The sequence below is a fragment of the Oncorhynchus mykiss genome, chromosome 2 (assembly GCF_013265735.2).
Source record: "Oncorhynchus mykiss isolate Arlee chromosome 2, USDA_OmykA_1.1, whole genome shotgun sequence".
Classification (NCBI taxonomy): Eukaryota; Metazoa; Chordata; class Actinopteri; order Salmoniformes; family Salmonidae; genus Oncorhynchus; species Oncorhynchus mykiss.
In genome coordinates, this window is record NC_048566.1 from 70,994,430 (window position 1) to 71,021,242 (window position 26,813).

A 26,813-nucleotide genomic window follows, 5' to 3' on the forward strand; every position below is an offset into this window, starting at 1 on the left:
GGGTGAAAAATCCAGCAGGGTTGCAGGTCTTTACACACACAAACTGGTGTGCCTGCAGGTACTACTGTACCATACCCAGTTCAAAGGCAATTAAATCATTTGTCTTGCCCATTCACCCTCTGAATGGCACGTACACAATCCATGTCTCAATTATCTCAAGGCTTAAGAATCATTTAACATGTCTCCTCCCCTTCATCTACACTGATTGAAGTGGATTTAACAGGTGACATCAATAAGGGATCATAGCTTTCACCTGAATTCACCTGGTCAGTCTATGCCATTGAAAGAGCAATATGTTGTACACTCAGTGTATATGAATCACAATAACACAATAAGGAAAACCTCCTAACACCTTCTGTGCCCATGACTGACAGCTGCGGCTGTTCCAGAGAGCCCCTGAGCCAATCCCTGTCAAACAACGCATGCCTGGGATGTCTGCGTCCATCTGGGGTCCTACCCTTCAAATTGCTGTCGCCCCACTCCCTCCCGGCAGAAAGACCAAGGGACAGGAGGAGGCAGAGGGTGTGAAGTCAGGCCTCTCAGGGGCAAGAAGGAAAGCATCCAAAGCCAGCTGGTCTGGCTTTGAAGTACAAAAGAGAGAACAAGTGATACAAAGAAGAGAGACCGAAAGATAAAGAGAGGAAACATGAGATATAGAAAGTGAATCCTTGCAGGAAAAAACCTGAAGACCCTTTACAGCAGGTTCTGATGAAGACATTTGTGCAACAACTCAAACAGGTGAGACACGCAGTGACATAGGCCTTTGTGTTACACAAAGGTCGGGGGGTGTCATGAGTGGCATCTTTGTCTTGACTCATGGAAGAGGAAGGTTGGATATGAGAAGTGTGGACTCAACAGTACTATTTAGTTGGTGATGAAAGCAATGATGGGTGAGCAACAGCTCTTTCTACTGAGAAGTCATTCCCCTGAATCTCTTTAATTCACAAACAAACATGGTGATATTTATTGTTATGCCTCAATCATGTGTTGAAATGCTGAACTGTGACTTCACACTATGATGTAAATCTTAGTTGATGTGTTAAGGATTTATAACCTGGTTGATGATATTTATAGAATCAAAGAAAAAACTATTTGAAATTGGTGATATGCATAGTTAAATAAATTGTTATGACATGTTATTGCATGAACACACTGTGAAAGTCTATAGCATGTTATAGCATAAACACACTCTTATAGAGTACATACACAAATATACAAATCCACTTCCACAAACTTAGTAAATTATGCTGAACAAAAATATGAACACAACATGCAACAATTTCAACGATTGTACATAGTTACAGTTCAAATAATGAAATCAGTCAATTCAAATAAATTCATCAGGCCCTAATCTATGGATTTCACATGACTGGGCAGGGGCACAGCCATGGGTGGGCCTGGGAGGTCATAGGCCCACCCACTTGGAAGCCATTCCCACCCACTGGAAGCCAGGCCCAGCCAATTAAAATTTGTTTTTCTCCACTAAAAGGCTTTATTACAGACAGAAATACTCCTCAGTTTCATCAGCTGTCTGGGTGGCTGGTCTCAGACAATTCCGCAGATGAAGAAGATGGATGTGGAGGTCCTGGGCTGGTCCTGGTCTGCGGTTGTGAGGCTGGTTGAAAGTACTGCCAAATTCTCTAAAATGACGTTGGAGGTGGCTTATGATAAAGAAATTAACAAAAATGATCTGCCAACAGTTCTATATACTTTCTTATCAAGCTGGGGCCGTGGAACAATACACTTTTTCTTCATTAATATCACAAGTAACTGTGTATATGGTGAGGTTTTCAGGGGTACATGGGAAGGTTTTCAGGGGTACATGGGGAGGTTGACAGGGGTACATGGGGAGGTTGACAGGGGTACATGGGAAGGTTTTCAGGGGTACATGGGGAGGTTGACAGGGGTACATGGGGAGGTTGACAGGGGTACATGGGGAGGTTGACAGGGGTACATGGGAAGGTTTTCAGGGGTACATGGGGAGGTTGACAGGGGTATATATATAGGTAGGTTTTCATGGGTACTGTATATGGGGAGGTTTTCAGGTATGGGGAGATTTTCATGGTTATATGGGATGGCTGTCAGGGGTATATGGGGAGGTTGTCAGGGTTATATGGGGAGGTTGTCAAGGGTACATGGGGAGGTTTTCAGGGGAACATGGTGAGGTTTTCAGTGGACCGGGGCTAACAAGTGTTTGTGAAACAGATCTACAGAATATGCCTCGCCATGGCAGGACCATTTTTGCAGATGGCTTGTGCTTTGTCAGGACCAAAGTGGAGCTACAGAAACGGATTAATAAACCCACTAAAATCAATGATAGTACAGCCATAGGAACAATCTAATGTGGGATTAAGGAGAGCTTAATTTGAAGGATTCATTACTGTGACACAGTTGCTGGATTTTGGAGATCGAACATGCCTGGGATGTAACTCTGTGTCTGTAGAGGCAGGTCTACTGTGTAGTGTACACACCCTGTTTCCATGCAGTCACTTGGTGCTGCTCACTTGTGCTCCTAACACACACACTAGTCTGACATAAGGCCAGTATTTTCCTGATTCCTGCATACAGTCATTTTAAAGAAGAGAAAGAATTTGATACCCCAAATACATTGAGGGTTGTCCATCTAATGAGTTATAGCAATGGACATCCAAATGTTATTATTATTATTTTAACCTCATGGGTAACACATTATAACATTCATGAATAGTCTTCAATAAACTATACTAAATATATAAACTATGAATATCCTAACTTACTAATAAATAAGAACTTAATTATTTGTAACTTGTAATCATGTATAAAGGTTTTATAAACATTGAATAATTCATAATGGCTTATGAAACTGATGATAGTATTAACCAGCTCATATCAGTGTGTGCAGACTGTGCACATTGATGAAAATAGTGCCATATCATTTATTTATTTTATAGGTGTTTCCTAAACCCATTCTGGTAAGGTGCAAATGCAAAATCTCATCACAAATTGTCAAGTTACAATAGCGTTACTTTATTTCCACATGCACCTGTTCCTTTAAATCCTGGTAAAAACAATGTGAGCCCCGCACCACTCCTCTTCCTCAGATCCTGCACTTACACGTGACTTTGCCACATGCCAGCTATTCAGATCCCACCTCCCTTCTGTAATTGGTTACTGACCAGCCACTGAGTATTTCAATTGGATCAGAAACATGTCCTTTCAAAATCAATGTTCCCGAGTTGCTGTTGTCTTTGAGACATATGACGTCAATCGTAGGGAGTGAAGTGAAAGAAGCCAACAATCATAATTAGAATAATTTTTTACATTTTATTTTATTGCTGAGATTTCAATTTATATCGTCATTTGAATGAATTTGAGTACAGTTGCTGCCACATTTACACTGTCAAACACTTACAATGTAAGATAGCCTACATTGTTGTATTACACTTCCTATGTCTCACTAATTTACTTGCCTGTAGCTCAAGACACAGATGTAGCAGATTTAAAACTTGACACTGGAATACAAGGGCAGGGGTGCTATGTTGACACCAAGACTTCCAATTATCATGTAGCAAGAATGCAATTACTATGTTATTATCATTGTAAATTTGATACAAACCATATAAAGTTTACCAAACTGTAAATAGCATACATAGGCTCGGCCTACTTGAGTAACATAGAGCACATCTTACTAATCATGTCATCAGATAGCCTAATATCATGCCTTCGCGCACTGTCATTTTGACATTCTATTTCACTGTAAAAGTCACATTTATCGAGGTATATAGGTAGCCTACGATGAAAGTTAAACAAGTTTGGGTATAGTTTTTGTAACGTTAGACATGAGCGGGAGGAGGTTGATTTCTAACTCGTCTGGTGTTCGTCAGATAAGGGGAGGAGTCTCACTGACAAGAAACTGGCTCTACTGAGTTTGGCTGCTCCCTAAAATAGCAGTTGTGTGTAAATGTGACTGAAATTACGTTAATGTTCCACGCACACGGTATCCATTGGAGGCTCTGATATAGAGTATCTATATTCAGCGAGGGACTTGAGAGACAAGGTGAGTAATAAAAATAGCAACAATATTGCACTCGTGTGAGAGAGAAAGCGCAAGAGGGAGACGTAGAGTGAAAAGCCATCCCATACTGTAGCGCTATTATATTATGTCAGTTTCTGTGTCTATGCTGGATAAAAACATTTTTATTTGTATGCCTATGAAAAGGCTACAGTTATTTAATAATCATATCGATCGTATGAACCTGCGTCTTTGTACTTGTTGACCCAATCGACTAAGTGAAGAGTTCCGCTATCTTTATCTTATTTAATTTGATCGTTTACGGTTAATTTGATAAACTTTTTCGGACTCTGTCATTTTAAGGATATTTTTTTAGAATAATAGCTTTTATCAATCGTCTTGAATTACTAATGGCTATGACTTTACTGGAACTAAGTTACAGTGGCTACAATAAGCTATCATAGAGCGCGCAATATCATTTGACAGTCAGTGTCGGGGACTTCTCATACAACGGGAGGCATACCTTTGCTAATTCAATTTAACTTTGTTTTGTATTACCGACATTAAACATGTATTTTACATTCACATAAATGCCATCACATCATCACTATAGTCTACATGCTATCAAACGACTGTTTGGCTTTTGAATACATGGATTGCTTTGAAATCCATTATAATTTTCTGTGCGTACTTTAATTGCTTGACGTACACTATAATGGCCAGCTGATTTAGATGTCTGAACCACTAAAGATTGTGAGATTAAAAGTAAGGATATTGCCTATATCCATTCCATAGGCTTCTTGCTGTCACTGTAAACTCGAATGCATTTTCTTGGTTGTGGACCTGTAGATTTTCTTATTTTAATAGGTGACACAATACCAACTAGTAGCCTAAGCATGCAATGACATTGTTATAATCAAAGAGTATCCATGTTGAAAGTGACAGTTTATTAGTAAAATGCTTTGTATTGAAGTCCTGAAATGTATATGGTTCTGGTCAGCTAATGGCCACTTTGCATTTCCACCTCTGCTGTGGAGAAATTTATGTTTTCCACCATTGTCTCTCTACTCTCCTGATATTGATTGCACGATTAAGGTGAAAATCTATGTTGTGTAGGATACACGTAATCTGAATGTAGGTTTTGTCACTCACTCCTGGCTGAATTAAGCTTCCTCTAAGTGAAGAATAAACTAAATTATACAGCAACACTCCACAATGGAATTAGTCCCTGCACCTGTTTAGTAGGTTTTAATATCTAATTACAAGCTTGATGGGAGGCAGTCAGGTCATGGGGAATAGTTAGGAGAATGACCTCAACATGTGTGTCTGCTCTCCTGACAGATTTTTAACAGGTAGGAAGGAGGCATTGATTTGTTTTAATAATTTATCTGCCATTGAAAATGACCATAAATAGTTACCAGTAAGTGAACGTTCAACATTATAATAAATTACACTCTGCTCATCATATTTGTTAAGTCCACGTGCCATATTGCACCTGTCAGTGTAAATTGAGATTTGATTGTTTGTACCAATTGTGCATTTTGAACTTGTTAATGAAACATATTGTTTTGTAAACTCACAAACTGAGAAAGTAAAATAATAAACCTTAGTGTAGTAGATAATTAACTGTCTCAGTCAGCTTAAGGACAAACGTTTATGGCGTCTTCACTTAACCCCATTGTTTATAAATCCAGATGAAGGTAAAGAGTGTGTTTGGCCGAGACTGACTGATAAATGTCTAACGTTCCCTATGGTCTCCCCAACCATGAGGTATTCCTGGCTTGGCACTAAATGAAAATAGCAACGTTTTTCAGGGACAGCCGTCTTGGCAGCAATATAAAGGCATATCTGTGTGTATTTTTATTGAGTATCTATTTTGGTCCCCTCTGGAGAAGCCTTCCCCCCCCCCCCCCCCGTTGCATTTACATTACTTCCCCAGCAGACCGATAGTGACTATTAATGCAGCAGAGCAAAGCACCCTCCAATCCGCCGACGTTAGGTTCTGAGACGCCCAAGGCTTAACCAATAATGAGGCCCTGTTGCTCCTGATGCACTTCATGTGACCTCTTATGTCTAGGGTGTGGATGAGTTACATATAGCAAGTCAGACAGCTTCCACCCAAGTTGAAGTAGAGTAAACTTATTTAAGAACATGCAATATGCTACTGCAATCACCCATATCACCCATAACCACCCATTACTTGTCTGTAATAGTCTACTGCAACATGAGCTGCATTTTTACGCTCTAGTGTTATGTCAGGGTGCAGTAGAACAAGGTATCAAATGAATTTGACCTTTACCAGGTCAAATAAATTAAACTTTTACCACATTACATCCTGGGTGTGTATAGGCCTAAATGTCTCTTTATAAATTGATAGATGTGTAAATACAGCCTTTGGTTTGAGTGGAGAAAGTTGACCCAGGTAAAAGGGATAAGTTCTGAGGTGGTGATTGGTGCGATAAGTGTGGGCCTGGAGGGTCTCCCACAACCCTCCTCGTCATAGCACCAGAATATCACAGTCTGATCTCAGCTCCTTCCAGGAGACACAGGAGAAATGTGGAGTGTGTGGGCGAGTCTGATCTGCAATTAATGCTGGTTGTCAGAAAAAGAATGCTGCCGTTGACACCATGCCTCTGAATCACTGAGCAAAACACTTTCTCTCCTCTCCCCCTCCCAGGACATTTTTCCCAAGGAGGAGAAATCTGCAGGAAGCTTAACGCGAGTGAGGGAAGCATTGAAGGCTAAAAGAAGAGACAGACAGACAGACAGGAGCTGGATATTCTTGGTCCGATAAAGAGGTTATCACTGCTTTGATAGTTGGGTGAGCCACACGTTCTTTTCCCCCTCTTTCTTGTTTACCTGTTTATTTACTCTGCTGTTTATTTATGTTTGATATACTTACTTTTGATTGTAATTGACATGTATCTCCATTCATGTTTCATGTTTTATTTGGTCCTTTTGGTTAATCTCTTTATATACGTTGGGGGGAAATCATTAAAACCATCTGGTTACATGAGAGTTTGAGCTATACATGGATTTTGTAGTGTTCACCATGTTACATCAGTGTACTGTAGGCACAGCACTTCCCCTACAGTACACTGGAGAGTTGAACTGTGTCAACTGCAGCTGGCTCACAGGCACAGATTTATAGCAAATGACATAGCCTTTGTTTGAGAGTTCTACAAGACTAGCTAAATGTTTGTTAAAAAGAACCAGTAGCTAACATGATGAGCTATTTTCATCTTCTTTAGATAGATTGATAAAATAACAAAGAAGACAAGCAAAGAAGAAAGGTTGTGTATTACACAACCTCGAGACAAAAAAACAAGTATCTGCAAAGGCCCTGCAAGGTCATATGAACTTTTTTTCATCAAAGTATGTGTGTATATTAGTAGCTGTTTCACTGTTTCTCTCTCATTATTCCCTAGTGTGACTGTGACCTGATGTAGTAAGTCCTCTCTTCTTCTCAATGTTAGGTGTGAGGGCACTTTGGCTATTACGTTAAAGATATTTCTCAGTTCAACAACGGGGAGAAACTACTCTTGTTCTCTATGTCCACTTTGCTTCATTTTTTTTGTTACAAAGCTCTTTGCGCATGCTCTCTGCAACATGATTCATTGTTTTTTGGAGCTCCATCATCAAACTGGAGATTCCAGCATTCTCCCGTGAGACCTGGAGGCAGGATGCAGAATCTTGAGCCCTGCAGATAATGTTTTAGGCCATATTTTGCTTGTGTATTCACTAGACTCTCAGTTCTAAAGGAAAGCCTTCTAAGTACCTTTAATAAATAAAAGGGTATAAATGAAGTTCTTCTATCCCAGAATGACCAAACCATGAATAGCTGTGTAACCCAGAGGAATGCGCAGTGTCCTAGCAGGGTTACCCAACCCCACAATCCGACCCAACAGAGAGCTGAGCTCCAAACCCAGAAACCCCTGGCTGCCTCCTGTCTCACCACCAGGCCACAGAGCCTCACCTTTGATGCTAAATGCGTTAGTTACCCCAGGATACCAGCCAGTGACATGTTTGACAAACATACAAAATCATAATTTAAAATGTGTATCAAAATATTTGCTCCTTGTTATTTTTTTTCTCTCCTTCAATCTCACAAAACTGAGTCTGTGTTATTGTGCAAATACGTTTCTGTGGAGTGTGCCAAATCAAACTGTCTATCATGTTTTAATGCAGCACAGTTATAACTTTATTAGGCAGGCCCTTAACGTGCTGTGATGATGAATTCCAAACCTTTAGCCTGGGGATCAGGGACCAGCCCTGGCACAGGCTAGTATACCACATATACACTTCATAAATATGGCTTACTTTCCTATATGGCAGTGTGGTTTTCAAGTTAATGTAATACTATTTATCAAATCATATTCAAACACTTATTATGCAGAATTCATATATTTTTAAAGAAAAGGGTCATATATATATATATGCATGTGTGTGTGTGTATACACACACAAACACACAGTACCAGTCAAAATTTTGGACACACCTACTCATTCAAGGGTTTTTCTATATTTTTTTTCCTACATTGTAGAATAATAGTGAAGACATCAAAACTATGAAATAACACATATGGAATCATGTAGTAAACATTTTAAAAAATAAATAAATCGAAATATATTTGAGATTCTTCAAAGTAGCCACCCTTTGCCTTGATGACAGCTTTACACACTCTTGGAATTCTCTCAACCAACTTCACCTGAAATGCTTTTCCAACAGTCTTGAAGGAGGTCCCACATATGCTGAGCACTTGTTGGCTGCTTTTCCTTCACTCTGCGGTCCAACTCATCCCAAACCATCTCAATTGGGTTGAGGTCGGGTGATTGTGGAGGCCAGGTCATCTGATGCAGCACTCCATCACTCTTCTTCTTCACCTGGCCTCCACAATCACCCGACCTCAACACAATTGAGATGTTTTTTTGTCTGGTACTGTATATATACATTTACAGTTGAAGTCGGAAGTTTACATAGCCTTAGGTTGGAGTCATTAAAACTTGTTTTTCAACCACTCCACACATTTCTTGTTAACAAACTATAGTTTTGGCAAGTCGGTTAGGACATCTACATTGTGCATGACACAATTAATTTTTTCAACAATTGTTTACAGACATATTATTTCACTTATAATTTACTGTACATACACTAAGTTGACTGTGCCTTTAAACAGCTTGGAAATGTCCATAAAATGATGAGACATCAGACAAAAAATTGTAGACCTCCACAAGTCTGTTTCATCCTTTGGAGCAATTTCCAAACGCCTGAAGGTACCACATTCATCTGTACAAACAATGGTATGCAAGTTTAAACAACCATGGGATTACGCAGCCGTCGTACCGCTCAGGAAGACGACGTGTTCTGTCTCCTAGAGGTGAACGTACTTTGGTGCGAGAAGTGCAAATCAATCCCAGAACAACAGCAAAGGACCTTGTGAAGATGCTGGAGGAAACAGGTACAAAAGTATCTACATCCACAGTAAAACGAGTCCTATATTGACATAGCCTGAAAGGCCACTCAGCAAGGAAGAAGTTACTGCTCCAAAACCGCCATAAAAAAGACAGACTATGGTTTGCAACTGCATGTCGGGACAAAGATCATACTTTTTGGAGAAATGTCCTCTGGTCTGATGAAACAAAAATAGAACTGTTTGGCCATAATGACCATCGTTATGTTTGGAGGAGAAATGGGGAGGCTTGTAAGTCAAAAAACACCAACCCAACCATGAAGAACGGGGGTGGCAGCATCATGTTGTGGAGGTGCTATGCTGCAGGAGGGACTGGTGCACTTCACAAAATAGATGGCATCATGAGGATGGACAATTATGTGGATATATTGAAGCAACATCTGACGACATCAGTTAGGAAGTTAAAGCTTGGTCGCAAACATTTGACCCAAGTTAAACAAAATAAAGGCAATGCTACCAAATACTAATTGAGTGTATGTAAACTTCAGATCCACTGGGAATGTGATGAAAGAAATAAAAGCTGAAATAGATCATTCTCTCAACTATTATTCTGACATTTCACATTCTTAAAATAAAGTGGTTATCCTAACTGACCTAAGACAGGGAATTTTTACTACAATTAAATGTCAGGAATTGTGAAAGACTGACTTTAAATGTAATTGACTAAGGTGTATGTAAACTTCCGACTTCAACTGTATATACTAATAATGTACAGTGGTGCGACCCAGGATTAATGTGTACTTGGAAAAGCAAATGGAAAAAACACCATTATTTCCTATAGGCCTATATTTTCTTATCACATCTGCCTGTTATGTCACTGTAGTATATCAGCAAGACAACTCTGTTGACAATTAGCCCCCTATCATTCTGACCTAGATATCAATATCCTGAACTACAGTGGCTTATAAACCTCTGATGGCCAGAAACACTGTTTCTAACAGAGAAGCACTAATGAACCACTCACTAACGTACTGTTTGTCTAAGGGAGCAGCTAACAGTGACCTTTCAACTGCCCTGCCCTTGGCTGTGACCTCTGGTAGTAAGCAGCCCCATACGGCCGGCCCACTCAGCACATGTGCTGCTGAGCAGGGCAGAGCGGCTTAAGGATCGACAGCCTCTTCCTGTCTTCTTTGCCCTTCCCCTGCGAGCCCTCAGTCAGACGGAGGTGTCCTTACCCCTCAGTTTTCTCTGGCCATACTGGAGAATCAGCAGTAAGATCCTAAACCAAAGTGGCAGCCTCAATCTGCAGTTAATCCTCTTTCACAACTATCATCCCTGTCTCTTTCTCCCCCTCCCCTGTATAAGTGGCCCACACAGGGTTAAGAGTGCAAGTCAACTTTGAATGTATATTTGTATTTTTTAAGTAAACACTAGAGAAAGTTTGCATAGTGTAAGTTGAGTTAAGGTTTTATAATAACCTTACCCTTTTAAAGCTATTAATCATCACAATTCTATATTTGAGAGTTTTAAGTACATTCTGATCCATGTGTCTCTCTATACTGTATTGATTTGGACTGTCTCCTGTAGGCTGGTTTTTCAAAGCATTCTATTCTGATGACAGAAAATCCTACCTCTGATAAGAGCGCTCATATTTGCTTAATTTCCTAATTTTCCATCAGTTTGCCATTTTAAAGTCTCAGCAGTAGCAGAAATAACTTCTTCTCCAAAGCCAAATTGACACAGGCCATATTTTGATTCCCCATGTACAGTAAATCTACGAGCTTCGCTTCTACAAAGCATTGTGTTGGAATGGCGTATGTGAAATGGCCTATGTGAAATTGACTAGAGCTGTTTTCGTGTTGAGTCATGTTGGATCAACAGTGCACTCCTATCTTTAGACGTATTTATTTATGAGTGTTTTTTTGACAGGCTATCTACAGATGAAAAGAAAGCCAATGCAGTGCCACTATGGTACACATGATAAACAAACCAGAGGGCTAAACTGACATTGTGTCATAGAAAGAAATTACTGGCCATGTATCATGTGACACACTTAACTTTCAGGTGTTACTTAATTGGAGTAGGACAAGAACCACACAATTAAGTTTAATCTATTCACCACTCCCAAGTCAAGTGACTTGACTTGAGTTATAATGGGGTGGCAGGGTAGCCTAGTGGTTAGAGCGGTGGCCTAGCAACCGGAAGGCTGCAAGTTCAAACCCCTCTTCTGCCCCTGAACAGGTGGTTAACCTGTTCACTGTTCCAAGGCCGTCATTGAAAATAAGAATTTGTTCTTAACTGACTTGCCTAGTTGAATAAAGGTAAAATAAAAAAAAATATGGAGGACTGACAGCAGATATAAAGTGAAAAGACAGAAGTTGTAGATGCATGCTTCTCTAGCTGCAGTGTGGCTAATCTGTGAAAGCTTCTGCTAGGTGGAGCTTCTGCTGGCTTTGACCAGAGTCACACTGCAGCTGTGAGACGTCTGGTCTCTCATTCTATAATATTTGTGTCACTATTGATATGTTATCAAAAATTAGGGTTATATTAGATCAGTGGTTCCCAAACTTTTTATAGTTCTGTACCCTTCAAACTTTCAACTTCCAGCTGCATACCAGGGTCAGCACACTCTCAAATTATGTTTTTTGCCATCATTGTGAGCCGGCCACACACACAATACAATACATTTGTTAAACATAAGAATGAGTGTGAGTTTTTGTCACAACCCGGCTCGTGGGAAGTGACAAAGAGCTCTTATAGGACCAGGGTACAAATAATAATATAATAATCAATAATTTTGCTCTTTAGTTAGCCATCTTACATATTAAACTTTATTTGTTAATCGAACATTGTGAATAACTCACCACAGGTTAATGAAAATGGTGTGCTTGAAAGGATGCACATAACTCTGCAATGTTGGGTTGTATTGGAGAGAGTCTCAGTCTTAAATCATTTTCCACACACAGTCTGTGCCAGTATTTAGTTTTCATGCTAGTGAGGGCTGAGAATCCACTCTCACATACAGTTGAAGTCAGAAGCTTACATACACTTAGGTTGGAGTCATTCAAACTCATTTTTCAACCACTCACAAATTTCTTGTTAACAAACTATAGTTTGGGCAAGTTGGTTAGGACATCTGACACAAGTAATTTTTCCAACAATTGTTTACAGACAGATTATTTCACTTATAATTCACTGTATCACAATTCCAGTAGGTCAGAAGTTTACATACACTAAGTTGACTATGCCTTTAAACGGCTTGGAAATTTCCATAAAATTATGTCATAGCTTTAGAAGCTTCTGATAGGCTAATTGACATAATTTTAGTCAATTGGAGGTGTACCTGTGGATGTATTTCAAGGCCTACCTTCAAACTCAGTGCCTCTTTGCTTGACATCATGGGAAAATCAAAAGATATCAGTCAAGACCTCAGAAAAAAATGTAGACCTCCACAAGTCTGGTTCATCATTGGGAGCAATTTCCAAACGCCTGAAGGTACCACATTCATCTGTACAAACAATAGTATGCAAGTTTAAAAAACCATGGGATCACGTAGCCGTCATACCACTCAGGAAGGAGACGCATTCTGTCTCCTAGAGATGAACATACTTTGGTGCGAGAAGTGCAAATCAATCCCAGAACAACAGCAAAGGACCTTGTGAAGATGCTGGAGGAAACAGGTACAAAAGTTTCCATATCCACAGTAAAACGAGTCCTATATTGACATAACCTGAAAGGCCACTCAGCAAGGAAGAAGCCACTGCTCCAAAACTGCCATAAAAAAGACAGACTATAGTTTACAACTGCACTTGGGGACAAAGATCGTACTTTTTGGAGAAATGTCCTCTGACTAACTCCTATGACTAATTGGGAATGGGACGCAAGTGTAGAATTGATCACCCTGTCGCTGGCCGCCTTTGGGGAGGGTGTATAGTGTGAAAGGCCGAAACACTCTAGGAACCAAAGGTACACTACTGACGATGCGCTCCCCAAATTTCACCAGGCTCACTGTTCATGAACTCTTGGAAGTGCTTGCACAAAGGATAGTAACATCTCATACTGTGTTCTTGGAATCTGGTCTGATGAAACAAAAATAGAACTGTTTGGCCATAATGACCATCGTTATGTTTGGAGGAGATAGGGGGAGGCTTGCAAGTCGAAGAACACCATCCCAACCATGAAGAACGGGGGTTACAGCATCATGTTGTCAGGGGTGCTTTGCTGCAGAAGGGACTGGTGCACTTCACAAAATAAATGGCATCATGAGGATGGACAATTATGTGGATATATTGAAGCAACATCTGATGACATCAGGAAGTTAAAGCTTGGTCGCAAATGTGTCTTCCAAATGGACAATGACCCCAAGCATACTTCCAAAGTTGTGGCAAAATGGCTTAAGGACAACAAAGTCAAGGTATTGGAGTGGCCATCACAAAGCTCTGACTTCAATCCTATTGAACATTTGTGGGCAGAACTGAAAAAGCGTGTGCGAGCAAGGAGGCCTACAAACCTGACTCAGTTACACCAGCTCTGTCAGCAGGAATGGGCCAAAATTCACCCAACTTATTGTGGGAAGCTTGTGGAAGGCTACCTGAAACTTTTGACCCAAGTTAAACAATTTAAAGGCAATGCTACCAAATACTAATTGAGTGTATGTCAACTTTTGACCCACTGGGAATGTGATGAAAGAAATAAAAGTTTGAATAAATCATTCTCTCTACTATTATTCTGACATTTCATATTCTTAAAATAAAGTGGTGATCCTAACTGACCTAAGACAGGGAATTTTTATTAGGATTAAATGTCAGGAATTGTGAAAAACTGAGTTGAAATGTATTTGGCTAAGGTGTATGTAAACTTCCGACTTCAACTGTAGGTGTGTGGTTGCAAAGCGCATCAGTGTCTTAACAGTGCGATTTGCAAAGACAGGGTACTCTGAGCACAGCCCAATCCAGAAATCTGTCAGTGGCTTCTGATTAAATTAAATTTTCACAGAACCGCTTGTTGCAATTTCGATGAGGCTCTCTTGTTCCTGTATCGGTAAGTGGACTGGAGGCAGGGTATGAAAGGGATAACGAATCCAGTTGTTTGTGTCATCTGTTTCGGGAAAGTACCTGCGTAATTGCGCACCCAACTCACTCAGGTGCTTCACATTTGACATTGTCCTTAAGCTTGAGTTCTTTTGCACACAAAAAAATCATACAATGATGGAAAGACCTGTGTGTTGTCCTTGTTAATGCAGACAGAGAAGAGCTCCAACTTCTTAATCATAGCCTAAATTTTATCCCGCACATTGAATATAGTTGCGGAGAGTCCCTGTAATCCAAGATTCAGAAAACGTCACCCAGATAGGCCAGTCGTGTGAGAAACTCGTCATCATGCAAGCGGTCAGACAAGTGAAAATTATTGTCAGTAAAGAAAACTTTAAGTAAGTTTTTCGATAAAAAAAAACGTGTCAATACTTATGCCCCTTGATAACCAGCGCACTTCTGTATGTTTTAAAAGCGTTACATGGTCGCGCCCATATCATTGCATATTGCAGAAAATACACAAGAGTTCAGGGGCACGGCAAGTGGTACCGAGCGCCAAGTCTAGGGCCAAAAGTCTCCTCAACAGCTTCTACCCCCAAGCCATAAGACTGCTGAATAATTAATAAAATTGCCACCGGACTATTTACATTGACCCCCCCCCCCCCCCTCCACATTGACCCCCCTCCATTTTGTACACTGCTGCTACTCGCTGTTTAGTATCTATGCATAGTCACTTCACCCCTACCTACATATACAAATTACCTCAACTAACCTGTACCCCCCCCCCCCCCCGCACACTAACTTGGTACCGTATATAGCATTGTTAAAAGCCTTGTTATTGTTATTTACTTTTTATTATAATTTTTTACTTTAGTTTATTTGGTAAATATTTTCTTAACTCTTCTTGAACTGCACTGTTGGTTAAGGGCTTGTAAATAAGCATTTCACGGTAAGATATACACTTGTTGAATTCGGCGCATGTGACAAATAAAGTTTGATTTGATAAAGCTGGTCGAGAGAATGCCAAGAGTGTGCAAAGCTGTCATCAAGGCAAAGGGTGGCTACTTTGAAGAATCTCAAATATAAAATATATTTTTGATTTAACACTTTTTTGGTTACTACAGTACATGATTCCTTATGTGTTATTTCACAGTTTTGATGTCTCCAAAAAATAAAGAAAAACCCTTGAATGAGTAGGTGTGTCCAAACTTTCTACCGGTACTGTATGTGTAACTGATAGATGCGCACACACACACACTACATGTTAATGTTTTTATATTTATGTACATTGCAAAGTCTCAGGATCTCTGTATTTCTGTACATTGAAATTGCCATTGATAAAATGCAATTGTGTTCATTGTCCGTAGCTTATGCCTGCCCATACCATAACTCCACCGCCAAACTGGGGCACTCTGTTCACAACGTTGACATCAGCAAACCGCCGCCCACACAATTCATAGTTACATATAACTAACTATCATTGGCTAACATATATTAACATTGATTGACATTATGTTTCTGTGGTTTTATTTCTATTTGTCAGTATGGGATTTTGTTAAGGGGCTGATCACTGGCTTAAAGTATCCACCAAGACTTGGTTAACCAATACTGCAAGGCTTTAGCTAACTAGGTTAGCCAACGCCTCAAGGCTTTAGAAAATTTGGCTAGCTAGCTGGAAAGCAAGCTAACCACACCAGCATTACACAGAACAAAAAAATGAGCGCAACATGTAAAGTGTTGGTCCCACGTTTCATGAGCTGAAATAAAAGATCCCAGAAATGTTACATACGTACAAAAAGCTTATTTCTCTCAAATGTTGTGCACAAGTTTTTTGCATCCCTGTTAGTGAGCATTTTTCCTTTGCCAAGATAATCCATCCACCTGACAGGTGTGGCATTTCAAGAAGCTGATTAAACAGCATGATCATTACACAGGTGCACCTTGTGCTTGGGACAATAAAAGGCCACTCTAAAATGTGCAGTTTTGTCACACAACACAATGCCACAGATGTGTCAAATTTTCTAGCAGCGTGCAATTGGCATGTTGACTGCAGGAATGTCCACTAGAGTTGTTGCCAGAGAAGTGAATGTTATTTTCTCTACCATAAGCTGCCTTCAACTTCGTTTTAGAGAATTTGGCAGTACGTCCAACCAGTCTCACAACCGCAGACCACGTGTAACCACAGCATCCCAGGACCTCCACATTCGGCTTCTTCACCTGCAGGATCGTCTGAGACCAGCCACCCAGACAGCTGATGAAACTGTGGGTTTGCATAACCTAAGAATTTCTGCACAAACGGTTAGAAACCGTCTCAGGGAAGCTCATCTACGTGCTCATTGTCCTCACCAGGGTTTTAACCTGACTGCAGTTTGGCTTTCTAACTGAATTCAGTGGCAAATGCTTACCTTCGATTGCCACTGGCATGCTGGAGGAGTGTGCTATTCACCGATGAATCCCGATTTCAAATGTACCAGGCAGATGGCAGACAGAGTGTATGACGTTGTGTGGGCGAGCGGTTTGCTGATGCCAACGTTGTGAACAGAGCGCCCCATGGTGGCGGTGGGGTTATGGTATGGGCAGGTGTAAGCTACGGAATGCACAGATATACCGTGACAAGATCCTGAGGCCCATTGTTGTGCCATTCATCTGCCACCATCCCCTCATGTTACAGCATGATAATCCATGGCCCCATGTCGCAAGGATCTGTACGCAATTCCTGGAAGCAGAAAATATCCCAGTTCTTCTATGGCCTGCATACTCACCAGACATGTTCCCCATTGAGCATGTTTGGGATGCTCTGGATTGACGTGTACGACAGCGTGTTCCAGTTCTCACCAATATCCAGCAACTTCGCACAGCTATTGAAGAGGAGTGGGATAACATGCCACAGGCCACAATCAACAGCCTGATCAACTCTATGCAAAGGAGATGTGTTGGCTGCATGAGGCAAATGGTGGTCACATCAGATACTAACTGGTTTTCTGATCCACGCCCGTAACTTTTTTTGGGGGTGTCTCATGTGAAATCCATGGATTAGGGCCTCATACATTTATTGGAATTAACTGATTTTCTTATATGAACTGTAAGTCAGTCAAATCTTTGACATTTGTGCATGTTGTGTTTGTATCTTTGTTCAGTGGTTGACATAGGTAAAGTTTTCAGAGCAAAGACGTTTAGGGACCGGGGAGGGAAAAAAAACAGGAAAGATTATCTATGCAAAATTTCCAAATCATTTTTACCAGTTTGAAGGTAATAGAAAGCTGTGAAAACGACCTAAAATGTTTCTGATAAGATTTCAGTTTTGCTTGGATGTAAATGTGACTCGTTTCAGGAAACCTGGCATATCACTATTTCACAGGAGAGCGATTTGAATGTAAACTTTAAAATAAATAAATCAAAATGCGTTTTTTTGGAAGAAATGCCTTCTGGAACATGTGAACTTTCATGTGCCTTAACAACAAACTTGTATGGCATCTGTAAATACAAATAATATTGTTAAATTAAGCACCTAGTTGATTTAGCCACAGAAAAAGACACCAATCTTCCTGCTGGCCATGATTGGCTGACATAATGAGTGGGCTGGACATGAGTTCGGATTAGTCTGCCATGTAGAACGCTTCTGTCTATTTGAGCTGGTCAGTATGTGTAGGTAATCCTGTCTTAACGCAGCTTTTGTAAAATATATATCACGTAGTAGAACTACATAACTGTTGCTCTCTACTTTCTGGAGGACCGAGTTTTGAAATCAGTGGAATTAGAGTAGCATAGCTAAGGAGGTGGAGAAAACACCTGTCTCCAGATTACGTCTTCAATCAAACTGAGGGCAAACATGGCATCATTGAAAGGGAGAAGCGTCCATCCATGATCTAGCTAGCTACATTTTCAGATATCACACGTCTCTAATTTTGACAGAAAGTTGTCATTTCAAGTTAACGTGTACTGTTCGCTAGCTTGCTAAAGTTAACTGGCTGGTTCGCTAGCTAATATTACGTGTATGATCTGTTTAGTAATATTATTTGTATCTCAAAGCCATTTGCTTTGCTAGTTGTAGGTAGCTAACATTGAATCTGGTTGGTTAGCTACCTTCAGATTCATGCAGGGTAGTAACGTCATGAGTTGGGATTATGGTTCATTGTTTACCTAGCTAGCTACATGTCAACAAAATACTCCACTATGCAAGTAACAATTTCAATAGAATGTCACTGTGACAACTGTTGATAGACGTAGCTGTTAAATTGACTCTAAATTCACTATAAACTCAGAAGGCAGGAATCGTGGTTGCAGGCAATGGTCAAACACAGGTAGGCAGTCAAAACCAAAACAATACCTCACAACCATACAAGCAGAAAGAACTTAACTAAATAGGGAACTGATGAGACCAGGTGAAAAACAAACACAGGTGAAATAAATGAACAAAAATGAAAGATAGGGCTACGTTCCAGAACACAAAGAAACAGTGCTACGTTCAAGAACACAAAGAAAAAGAACACAAGTTTGACTAAGAAAAGAAAAGCAGAACCTTACAATAGTTCCTCACAATCATCTCACATAGCATAGCTGGCATTGCTATCATCCTCTTTCACCACTTCACCAAATCTTTCCCAAACATGACTTTTCTCGCCATGCATTCTTTTTATTTTAAACTCCATTTCGCAGCTTTTCTCTTTTTGAATGATACTTTTTGAATTGCCTCCATGGACAGACATTAACTTTTTCTGTCCCTTCCCAAAAACATTTTGCGATTGGTTTGTAGGCTATTTGGCGTGCGTACAGTTAGGCCCTAAAGCTTAGGTTTACGCACTAATGCCAGATAGCCAAAAATAATGAAAGAAAAACTTAAATGTTGCCTATCGATATAAATTGCACAAGAAGGTTACTACTACTACATTTATGGATTTTTTAAGGTATTTTTTTTTCCCGATTTATTTAACCTGCCCGCCACCCACCTGCCATTCATCCACACAATATTTCATTACCCTTAACTCGCCCTCCCTGCGGATATAATCGTGGGTACTGCGGGGTATGTGTCAAACTGCGCATGCAAACTGCGAGTCAAATCACTTGCCCACACACACATATTATGCGCACACATGCATACTTATGCCACACACACACACTTTTAAAAATCTTTATCTTTAACTCTGCATTGTTGGAAATGGACCCATAAGAAAGCATTTCACTGTTAGTCTACACTTGTTGTTTACAAAGCATGTGACAAATAGAATTTGATTTGAATACCTACAGTATCATAGATCAAAATTGTTGTATTAATTTTCCCTTGAAGTACATCAATTTGCTGAGTTGCACTTTGACTGAATTTCAATGAGACTTTGAAAAAGCATATACAGTATCAAAGGAATACATTATAATCTAATTTGCCAGATCAAAAGATTTCTTGTGATCGCTAATATGCTCCCCTGTATCACATTTAAGACGCAACCACTTAATCTTAACATAAAAAGTCTGGAGTCCCCATGAAGACCTGATTTTTCTTGTTGAGTTTATGTATTTTGAGAGTACTATATATTTACAGTATGCATAGACAAGCAGCTTATAAAGCCTAAAACATTTCCCTCAATCTGAATAGTATAATGTCTTGCACTTTAAGCTCCATGCATGTTATACAGGCAATACAAAGGCAAGGTTGCTCTGTGTGTGAACATTTTGTTTCTAATCAATGTCACTGATAAACATAGTGTATGCTGCTCCTGTTGAGAAGGCAATCTGATAATGAGTTCCACAGCTGCACCACTGAGAGCATCTTGACTGGCTGCATCACCGCTTGTTATGGCAACTGCTTGGCATCTGACCGCAAGGCGCTACAGAGGGTAGTGCGTAAGGCCCAGTGCATCACTGGGGCCAAGCTCCCTGCCATTTAGGACCTCTATACCAGGTGTTGTCAGAGGAAGGCCCTACAAATTGTCAAAGACTCCAGCCACCCAAGTCATAGACTGTTCTCTCTGCTACTGCACGGCAAGCAGTACTGACGCACCAAGTCTACCCCAAAGCCATAAGACTACTAAATAGTTAGTTAAATAGTTAACCAAATAGCTCTCCGGACTACGTTGATCCTTTTTGCACGAACTTTTTTGACTCATCACATATGCTGCTACAGTTTATTAGCTATCCTGTTGCCTAGTCACTTTATTCCTAGTTATATGTACATATCTATCTCAATTACCTTGTACCCCTGCACATCGACTCAGTACTGCTACCCCGTCTATATAGCCATGTTATCATTACTCGTTGTGTATTTATTATTACTTGTATTATTATTTGTTATTACATTTATATTATTTCTATATTGTCTTTCTCTCCGCATTGTTGGGAAGGGCCAGTAAGTAAGCATTTCCCTGTTAGTCTACACCTGTGGATCACGAAAGTATGTGACAAATAGAAATGTGATGTTAGAGGATCAGCAGGATCATACGGTGGAATCTGTGGGCTATTCTTATAGGCACTAGCCATGGTCACAGGGTTGTGTAAGATATCCCAAAGCATTTGGTAGAAAACTATGGTATTTGCTCAGACAAAAGAAATATACAATAATATAGAATTGAATCCCACCAGGGGTCTTCTGAATAATAAACAGATTTGCAGTTGTTTGTTTGGGGATCTGGAAGTCATAGTCCCTAGTGTGATCCCGTGCAGTCAGTAAGTACAGTAGCTGGTGGTGGGAACAATCAGGCCTCCTGCAGCTGGAGCGAGTCAGGCAATGTGGGCTGGAGGAAGAGCCTGGGGCCTGACTGTATCCTTGTTTTTCTGCCTGTCTGTGAAGCCCTCTGAACCTGGACAGCTGGAGGGATGTCGTAATTCCCATTATCCTGCAGCACACAACATGTCTATTACCAGTGAACGGAAGTGACTTAACACACTCTTCTGGTCTGAAAGGGGGTCGGGTCCACCAAAGGACTCAGTCTAGAGTTCAAGTTCCACCATCTCTCTGCTGTGAGGGCAGGATGTCTTTACTCACCTTTGCTTTGACACTGTAAATGATCTAAGCTAGGGTTGGGCGGTGTACCGTATACCGGGGTATTTGGAAATACCCACGGGATGGTTTTCATATACCTTCAATATCGTTGAAACTATTTCTTTGAAGTACTTGAAGCTACTTGTTAAGTACTCTGAACAAAAATATAAACACAACATGCAACAATTTTTACGATTTTACTGAGTTTCAGTTCATATAAGTAAATGCCTTAACAAATATTACAGATGCCTTAAAAAAATAGGTAGGGGCGTGGATCAGAAAACCAGTCAGTAGCTGGTGTGACCACCATTTGCCTGATGCAGTGCAACACTCTCCTTCGCATGGAGTTGATCAGGCAAAAGATTGTGACCTGTGGAATGTTGTCCCACTCCTTTTAGATGGCTGTGCGAAGTTGCTGGATATTGGCGAGAATTGGAACACGCTGTCGCACATGTTGATCCAGAGCTTCCCAAACCTGCTCAATGGGTGACATGGCTGATGAGTATGCAGGCCATGGAAGAACTGGGACATTTTCAGCTTCCAGGAATTGTGTACAGATCCTTGTGACATGGGACTGTGCATTATCATGCTGAAACGCGAGGTGATGGCAGTGGACGAATGGCTCCACAATGGGTCTCAGGATCTCGTCACAGTATCTCTGTGCATTCCGTAGCTCATGCCTTTACCATAAACCCACTCTGTTTACAACATTGACATCAGCAAACCGCTCATTCACACAACGCCATACATGCTGTCTGCCATCTGCCTGGTACATTTGAAACTGGGATTCATCTCTGAAAAGCACACTTATCCAGTATGCCAGTGGCCATCGAAGATGAGCATTTGCCCACTGAAGTCAGTTATGATGCCAAATTGCATTCAGGTCAATACCCTGGTGAGGACAACAACAAGATGAGCTTCCCTGAGACCGTTTCTGACAGTGTGCGCCGAAATTCTTAGGTTGTGCAAACCCACAATTTCATCAGCTGTCCGGGTGGCTGGTCTCAGATGATCCCGCAGGTGAAGAAGCCAGATGTGGAGGTCCTGGGCTGGCATGGTTGCATGTGGTCTGCGGTTGTGAGGCCCGGACGTACTGCCAAATTCTCTCAAACGACATTGGAGGCGGCCTATGGTAGAGAAAATTACATTTTCTGGCAACAGCTCTTGTGGACATTCCTGCAGTCAGCATGAAAATTGCACATTCCTTCATATCTTGAGACATCTATGGCATTGTGTTGTGTAGCAAAACTGCACATTTTTAGAGTGGCCTTTTATTGTCCCAAGCACAAGGTGCACCTGTGTAAAGATCATGCTATTTAATCAGCTTTTTGATATTTCACATCTGTCAGGTGGATGAATTTTCTTGGTAAAGGAGAAATACTCACTAACAGGGATGTAAACACATGTGCACAAAATTTGAGAGAAATAAGCTTTTTGTGCATATGGAAAATGTCTTGGATCTTTTATTTCAGCTCATGAAACATGGGACCAACACTTTACATGTTGTGTTTATATTGTTCAGTATCAATACCAGCACTCAACGTGTGCAAGGAGATAAAGCGGATTGCATTCTTCGTTTCACCTGTCACATTATTTTTTAATTATTTCCGTAGTTCCCCTGAACATCAGCCAGTCACATGTTTGTTGTAAACAGCACAACAGGAGAAAGCGGGACCTGATATGTCCATAACATTCTATTGGTGAGTCTCTCTCTGTTGTACAGCTGACATGAAGTGATGAAGTTACATGTGTATGCTATCCGGTTACACCAAGACAGTTGTGAAGAGGGCACGACTAAACCTATTCCCCCTCAGGAGATTGAAAAGATTTGGCATGGGTCCTCAGATCCTCAAAAGGTTTTACAGTTGCACCATCGAGAGCATCCTGCTGGGTTGCATCACTGCCTGATATGGTAACTGCTCGGCCTCCGACCCCAAGGCACTACAGGGGGTACTGCATACGGCCCAGTACATCACCAAAGCTGAATTTGTCTTTATAATTACTTTGTTGGTTTGTGCTTGTTAGCATTCAGCTGAAAGTTTCCTTGAGAATTTTCTATTACTTGTGCAATTGTTTTAAGCATTCTGGTAAAAATGCCCAATGCGCTTTTTAAAAAGTTTTTATTGCCCCCTTGTGTGCTATGCCGGTAATACTGTGAATCCTGGGAAGAACAGTATGAAGGTACGAAAAACTGGATACCGCCCAAGCCTAATCTAAGCAGTAGAGCCAATATTTCTCCCCATCAATTTCCCCTACGATGTTCCTACGCTAGTGTAATGAAAGAGACTTGACCCCTGCCTTATTAGGAGAAGTGAAAGCCGGGACGGGGACGTATCACTTTTACTGGGCTGGGCATGACATCATCCCTCTGCCTTTACAGCCCTGGCAGCATCCAACCAGGGAAAACATTACACCACTCCTGTATGAAAACATGTAGTCGCACAATCTCGCTGGGAGCAGTAATACAGTACAGGTTATCGCCTGGAATGTAAAACCAAAGTTTTATATTAAGGCACTCATTTTCTTTCTTCATCGCAAAAATATATATTTAATTCCTGTCCTGGCTGCAATAGTTGTACCCTAATTTCAGTCTCCAGAGCCTGGCTCTCTTAAGCCTCTGTGTGAGAGTTTGTTGAGTCTGCCAGCTGTCTCTGCCCTCCCTCTCTCCTTCTCTCTCCCAGTCCAGTCTGTCTCTGCCTGGGACCAGACTGTGTGCCGTGTGTGGCGCATGTGCGCTGCTGATCCAGGTGAAATAGTAGACTGACTGATCCCACTGGTGTATCAGCTGTTCTCTGGATGTACTCGGCCAGTGTCACACTCTCTGCTCCCCAGCTTGTTCCTAGTCCCCTCCCTCTCTCCCCTCGGCCCCCCTGTCACTGACCAAGCTGCCAACAGTGTTCAGACCATGCATGGGGGGAGAGGCATCCGTCACCAGCAACTGGGCCACAGGCTATCACAAAACAGTCGGGTTGGAAAGATTCCTGGAGAGGCAGGCAGCAGGGCCAGTGGGTTTCTGTCTGTGTATGTGTCTATGTGTCTATATGTATGTGTGTGTGTGTGTGTGTGTGTGTGTGTGTGTGTGTGTGTGTGTGTGTGTGTGTGTGTGTGTGTGTGTGTGTAGCACACTATGTATGTATGGATGGGAGGATATGTATGGATGGGAGGATATGTTTGTATGATGATCTGTCAAACAGCTTTATTTTGTGTTTGATCCATCTGTCATATTGACTTTGAAAAGAATGGGTTTCATTTAGTATAATATCGACTCAGAGGACATTTAGGAAATTCCAAAAGGCAGAGCTGTGCTTGTAAATCCCAAAGTACAAAACAAAACATGCAAATTGTGGTAAAGATAGATTGTATCAGCTTTACATTCTCATCCATACATAATTCCTTGTTGTTCTCTAGCACTGCTTCTTTATGGAGGTACTGAATCATTATGTAAACTAAGCCAATTCTCTCTGGAATGCCTGGAAATATTCATAATATCGTTTATTTGATGTTGAGCCCGTGGCATAAGAAATACATTCCTGGATCATTTACAATACATCATTTTTGATCTTGGGACATATTTGCTGGAGGAAAGTTCTTATGTTCGGTTCAGATTTGGTGTTCTGAGCAACAAACAACAAGTATTGATAGAGTAGATACTTTAGAATGACACATTTTCTGTTCTTTTTGTCCTGTACAAGCATAAGGTTTCCAAGGATATGCCCCCATTCAAACGCTGGTTGCATAAGTGCCAGTCATGCACCAGGCAGACAGCGTTTATATAAGAGCACATCTATATTTCAAAGTGAAAGTTGTTACTCAGCTTTGGCTTGGTATTGAAGCAAAACAACTTTGCGTCCACTGAGCATTCTCTCTGGTGCCTATATGATGTGGTTGTTTAATGTTATCGCTACTGTACATCTTTCCTCTTTCCCCTGTCGTTCTTGACAAGCAGTCCTTTACAATAAACGGAAGAGTTTTATCATGCAAAAAACACGAAACAACAAATTGAAACCAGTGAACAGAAAAATGAAAATCAGGGCTTTCGTTGCAATGGAAATAAGTGGTTTTACCTTGCCAAAGTGACATGGATTTATTGGCTATATATTGAGATCAGTCTATTCAAATTACAATTCTGTTATTTAGCATTATATGATCTTCCAACCTCTGTACCCTTTCCTTACGGGATTAGCGTTATATTTGTGATTTCCACGATCATCCATGGATGCATGTGTTGAGTCATCCATTTTCTTTGTTAAAAAATCAAATCAATGTTGAACCTTTCACAGTTTTCATGAGTCATAATGGTCCATGCTGCTTGGGTTGCATAAACCTTTTATGTAATGGAACACTGAGAAACAGAGGGATGGAGAGCAAGAGAAACATGGAAAGAGAAAATCTAATATTTATTCTAAGCCATTTTTGTGAAGAACAAAAAAATCCATTAAAAGAAGCACCAGTGCTCTGTTGGTCAAGACAGGACTTAACACACTATCAACCAACAGAAACAGTGTGCACATGATGTGTAACACAACATGGTAAACTCAGAGTAGTTTCATTTGTTTATATAGTTAAATCTGCCTGCTGTTGATCAAACAACATATTTGAAGAATTACATATCTAAACTGTATCAGAATGTTTCATCTGGATGTGCAGTTCGTTTAGTGGGGATGAGAGCTGGTAAATGTAGTGGTGCCGAGACACATTAATGCAATGCGTCCCTAATATCCTTACACAGCGTATTCCCCCAGGAAGAAGATCTTGATTCATCTGTGCTGTTTACCATTTTGGATTTGCGGTCTGTGGAACATCAAAAGGCTGCCATGCCGCTTAACACAGTTTGCAGGGTGCCTTGGGGGCTGAGGGTAGGGGGGTGTCACACCCCTCTGTGTTGGTGTGATTATCCTCCCTGGGGAGAAGTCCCTGTGATGATGGACAACCATGCAAATGGACACATAGCATCACATCACACAGACAACAGGTCCACAGTCCAACAAGGCTGCCATGCTAACCTTTAGGATGCAGGAATTTGGGTCTGGGTGCATGTATGTTTATAGGAGACTCTGAAAATGGGCTTTTCCTGATATCCCTGAAAAGTTGAGATTATGAAGGATGAAGAAAGTGTACAGAAATGTACAGAAAACTTTCTGGAATGTTCAGCTTGTGCATTTCTTTTAGACCTGTGTCATCTGTGACTCTATCAGATTGATTTAGAAAAGGAGAACTTGGGTGCGCTGTGACACTTGAAGTGCTCATCCATAGAGAATGTCAGATTCTGATGCTGATTCGTGTCAGGAAATTCACTGGTAAAATTGACATACTGTCATAAGGGATGTTGGTGATTAAATGTTTTTGGAGAGAGGTTTTGGCTCAGAGACAGTGATGTTGAGTGACTGTGTTTGGCCGTTACTCCTAATTTGA

The 26,813-nt window shown here is 40.8% G+C and overlaps 1 protein-coding gene across 3 annotated transcripts in view; it reads left to right on the forward strand.

Moving 5' to 3' along the window:
• Nucleotides 1–496: 496 nt before the first annotated feature.
• Nucleotides 497–26,813, forward strand: part of LOC110495445 (myocyte-specific enhancer factor 2A) — a 95,193-nt gene continuing 68,876 nt past the window's right edge. For 2 of the 3 annotated variants that reach the window (XM_021570730.2, XM_021570721.2), the window contains exons 1-2: nucleotides 3,864–4,036; nucleotides 6,669–6,812. The gene's annotated coding sequence lies outside the window, so the exon portion shown is untranslated. Of the gene's footprint in view, nucleotides 739–3,863; nucleotides 4,037–6,668; nucleotides 6,813–26,813 lie in introns of those variants that run through there. The other variant, XM_036954863.1, reaches the window with a different exon arrangement.